The following is a 4,889-nucleotide window of genomic DNA, read 5'->3' as shown; positions in this document are numbered from 1 at the left end:
GTTCCAGGCTGAGTCATTTCTACCTTCTCCTCTCTGTCAACGCTCTCTGGTTTCATTTAAAAGAGTCGATCATCAGATATTGACCAAGATTAACCTTCAGGGTGGCTATAGCTCGCTCACACTAAGGACCTATCCATGTCATCATTTACCCAGAATGCTTTGTGTGTAAATAAAATGGCTCCATCTGTGTTAAAATATATTTTTTAAAATTAACAAAACTAAACAGCATTTTTACAGTTTTTATTTTACAGTTAAAATATATGTTCATCAAAGTTTAATTTTACAAATAATCAGGGATCCCTTGAAGTCTGAGAAGAGCATAAACACATCACCTCAAACCTTCCTTACAGTAAACATCTGAAAACCTCTCAGATCAGCTGTCTTCTGTTGGAACAGGAAACTCCTCAGACTGTGCTGCCAACCAAACCCTGCCTTCTAATCCACACGATTTATATACAAATTCAGCATTTTTTTTTTCATTTTAAACCTTTCTGAATTCCAATTTTCATAAAAACAAACCTAATTTCTTTACCTAAATTGTGACTTTGTGTTGGAGCGTCACGTTTAAACAGTTAAACAGTAAAATTGATTCCATCGGCAATCAGCTACATGCAGATCTTCATTCCTACAAGATAATCTTTTGATGATTAATTAAAAAAACTGTATTTTTCCTCAGCAAGGCGATAGTTCATTAATTCAAATCCTATTACTTTTTAAAATAAACCTCTTTCTATTATCACATAAAAACCTGGGAATTATCTTGGTTGACTTTATCTACTAAAGTGAAACAAAAAACGTTTGACATCTTCTGTTTGAACACGTATCTTCATGTCATACTTTCACCATGCCGTACTGTTTCCCTGTTGACCTGTGTGGTCTCTTACTGATGAACACACAGCTCTACAACAGGAGCTACACACTACATGACAAACCTGATGGACTCACCAGTGCACCGACCTTTTTTTTCAAATGCTTTAACTTTTCAGAATTCTGTTTTGTGCTAAATTGTAAAAGTATTTTCAGATTTGACATGGTGTCAGTTATGTTGCTCTCTCTGCTCTGATAATCAAACCCAACCTTGGAAATGTTTATATACTAAAGCATGGGATGACACTCACAGCAGTTAAAGTCCATCTCAGCACTGGCACTTTATAAGACTCATGCTCGTTATCTGTCGGACACCTTCTTTTGTAATCTCAGTTAGGTGTCTGCGTTTTTCTGTTTTACAATTTGTTGTGTGTATGTGTGTGAGTGTGTATGTGTTGTCATGTTCTGCAGAACAAGGACCTGCTGTAAAACAATTATGCAGAGTCGGGCCTGATTTCTTTTAATATTCACCTGTTTTAAAAAGAAAAGAAAAAATATCTGACATTTTGTAGATGAAAATTACAAAATTTGTGGTAAAAATAAATCAAGAAGTGTTTCAGTTCAATACTTCAAAGCTTATTAAGGTGATTAAATAACTGCCTAAAAAGGATTCAAGTTCCTTAGCTACAAATTATGGTAATGCTTTCTTTCACTGTACCCTTATTACCATGTAATTACAATGCAATAAAAATGGTAATTAAATGTAATTACTACCTTATTACCATGTAATTACGTGGTAATTGAAATATACAGCACCAACTCACAACAAATGTTGTCTCAGGTCTCTGTCACAGAAACAGTCTAAAGGTAATAAAAATGTAATTAAATGTAATTACTACCTTATTACCATGTAATTACAAGGTAATAAAATGTAATTAAATGTAATTACTGCCTTATTACCATGTAATTACATGGTAATTGGGGTACAAAATAAAAACTACTATTCGTAAAACTACCTTTATTGGGTAACTTCAATCAAATTACTATTCAATAGTAACTTAACACTATATGTATAACCAAAAGAATGCAACTTAATTTTGGGGTTAGTGGTTAATTGCAATAAAATATAACTTTAAAACTGTCCAAATTACCTACTACTTATTTAGGTGTTACATAGTGAATTGTAATACATTACCAGGTAAGTGCTACATTACTGAAGGACAATTAATTACATAGTAAAACTGTACCCTAATTACCATGTAATTACATGGTAATAAGGTAGTAATTAAATTTAATTACATTTTTATTACCTTGTAATTACATGGCAATAAGGTAGTAATTACATTTAATTACATTTTTATTACCTTGTAATTACATGGTAATAAGGTAGTAATTATATTTAATTACATTTTTATTACCTTGTAATTACATGGCAATAAGGTAGTAATTACATTTAATTACATTTTTATTACCTTGTAATTACATGGTAATAAGGTAGTAATTATATTTAATTACATTTTTATTACCTTTTAATTACATGGTAATAAGGTAGTAATTACATTTAATTACATTTTTTATTACCTTGTAATTACAAGGTAATAAGAGTACTGTAAAAGAAAGCTTTACCCAAATTATTAGCAAAATATCTCCTAAAGCCCTGGACAGATTGGAATAAAACCTCAAATGAATTTAATTTAGTTTATTTGTACACCGCCAATATATAAATAAACTAAATTAGCACCAAGGCGGCTCAGTTGGTAGAGCTGTTGCCTCTCAGCAAGAAGGTTGCCGGATCGAATCCTGGCCTGGGCGGCAGAGTTTGTGTGTTCTCTCCGTGCACGTGTGGGTTTTCTCCGGTTTCGTCCAACAGCCCCAAAATTTGAATGTCAGGTTAAAGTGTAACACTACAGTGTCCCTCTGTGAGAGTGAACGGTTGTGTGGACCTGTGGTGGACCTGCGGGGGACTCTGTCCCTCACAGTGACTGCTGGACATGAGCACCTGTGATCCTGGAAGGAAGAAGCAGGTGTAGAAAGGATGGATGGAAACATACAGCACCAACTCACAACAAATGTTGTCTCAGGTCTCTGTACACAGAAACAGTCTAAAGAAGAAAGCAGATTGTGTTGAATCACTTCTTCACAGTCTCTCATCCTGAGCAGCACATTGGTGAATCAGAACCAGAACCAGGCTCAGGACAGGCAGACATCTGTCTCGACCGGCCGGGTTTGGTGGGACAGGAAAGAAGTAATCTGACTCAGGTTAAGTTTTAAATCCGTTCAAGATGGCCGCCATGGCTAATCAAGGTTAGCTAACAGAGGAATGTTCATCCTTCACTCAGCAGTCAGCTCTGATGATAGTTTCAATCCGTGCCACAGGCTGTTTCCAACTTCCCTACTGTCTGCCTCTGATCTGGAAATGGTTCTTCCTGGTTTTGTTTCGAGCTGTCTGGATTATATAGTTTGTGTGTCTGAACCAAAAGCGTGCGAGTCGTCCTCAACGTGTCCAGAACTTTTTTAAACAGGCGTTCAGCTAACTGGTTCTGTTAGAGTCACTGAGCCTACTGCCTACTTTTCTTTATTTTAGGTTTGTTTGCTTGTGAGTTTAGTGCTGTTGCTGATTTATTGTTTTTATTGCTTTATGATGATAGCTTATATGAAAGTAGCCTTTAACTTCATATACTGTACAAGTCCTCCACGGGACGGTGTGATATTTTGCTAACAGACATGAGCAGTCACATGGTGTGGTGGAGATGAATGATGTTTTTATGACTCAAACAGATTTCTGTGTTATCTTGTGTTGAAATCTGCTGATTTATCAACTTTAATAAAACCTGCTTCAGTTCAGGACTGATGATCTGCTGACACAGCAAAACGTCTGACATCTGTCAGTCTTAGTGAATCGCATCCTGCAGGAGGAGCAGGAGGTGGAGGAGCAGGAGTTGCAGGTGGAACAGAGGAGCAGAGGGAAATGGGGTGCAGGAGGACCAGAAGATGGAGCAGGAGAAGGGAAGAGTGGGAACAGGAAGTGTAGGAGGAGCTGGAGGAACAGGAGGAGCAGTGATGCAGCAGGAGCAGAGGAACAGGCTGCTCCTGCTGTAAACTCAGGAGGAGCAGCAGGAGCAGTGATCTGATTGTGTAATCATGTGTTCCTGTAAATCCCTCAGGAGCTTTGGACTCCAGGTCCTCCTCAGGTAATTATAGAGTCTATCCCCTCCTGGGACTCACAGGACATGAGGACACGTCAGGAACCAAGCTGCAGCGTCACCATGACAACCTAATCCAACTCAATCTGTCCTTTTATACATCTTTAAATATCATCCTGTACTTCTGCTTCTGGCAGAACTTTCAATAAAGCTTTCATTTAGTTTGAAAAGTTCTGCTGATTTTTGTCTTCGTTAAAGTCAAATCACTTTACCTGCACAACTGTCCCAGAACCAGAACCAGAACCAGCTGTCACTGAACACCTTCTACAATCAAAGATCCATCAGAACAGAAGCCCACCTGTGCAGAACCTGATGATACCTGGGCAAAGCCGAACTTTCTGCCCCTCTCCTGGTCCAGGCTCTCACTTGTCCCGGTTCCGACCCGCTCCTCCCGCCGCTGAGTCCTCATCCGAGCCGAGAGAGCGGCGGCTGCTGCAGATCCACATCCTGGAGCCCGAAAAGGAACCTCATGGAAGCGGGCTGGAGCCGAGAAGTCCAGGTCTGAGCAGGACTGAAGGGATGAGAGCGACGAGTGGGGGGGAGGAGGGGCTAATTGGATTGGTCCAGCTCCGAGGACTGATCCACATCAAAGGCTCTGTTCTTCCTCCTGCAGGTTCAGAAGGAAACCGAACCCAGCAGAACCACACAGAGCTCATGAGACCTGAAATGATGCTGGCAGTGATTGACAGGTAACAGGCTCCTCCCACTTTAAGGACATCAGAAGGGCTAGGACTCAAAAGGAGCTTATTTTAAACACATTTTATGAAACTCAATAACTTTTTCAAAACAACTAAAATAATTTTTAAAAATATGGTTTGAAAATAAACAGAAAATAAAGTTGAGACATTGTGTTAAATAAATCCAGAATATATGTAAATA

The 4,889-nt window shown here is 38.7% G+C and overlaps 1 protein-coding gene across 1 annotated transcript in view; it reads right to left on the bottom strand.

Annotated features, from left to right (window-relative positions):
* Positions 1-4,625, bottom strand: part of LOC106525967 (potassium voltage-gated channel subfamily B member 2) — a 24,446-nt gene extending 19,821 nt beyond the window's left edge. Inside the window, exon 1 of the mRNA XM_014020370.1 lies at positions 4,309-4,625. The gene's annotated coding sequence lies outside the window, so the exon portion shown is untranslated. The remainder of the gene's footprint in view (positions 1-4,308) is intronic.
* Positions 4,626-4,889: the final 264 nt, after the last annotated feature.

Source organism: Austrofundulus limnaeus, unplaced genomic scaffold (genome assembly GCF_001266775.1).
Source record: "Austrofundulus limnaeus strain Quisiro unplaced genomic scaffold, Austrofundulus_limnaeus-1.0 Scaffold250, whole genome shotgun sequence".
Classification (NCBI taxonomy): domain Eukaryota; kingdom Metazoa; phylum Chordata; class Actinopteri; order Cyprinodontiformes; family Rivulidae; genus Austrofundulus; species Austrofundulus limnaeus.
The sequence above is the reverse complement of the archived record's forward strand: the minus strand, read 5'-3'. Positions and strand labels throughout refer to the sequence as shown.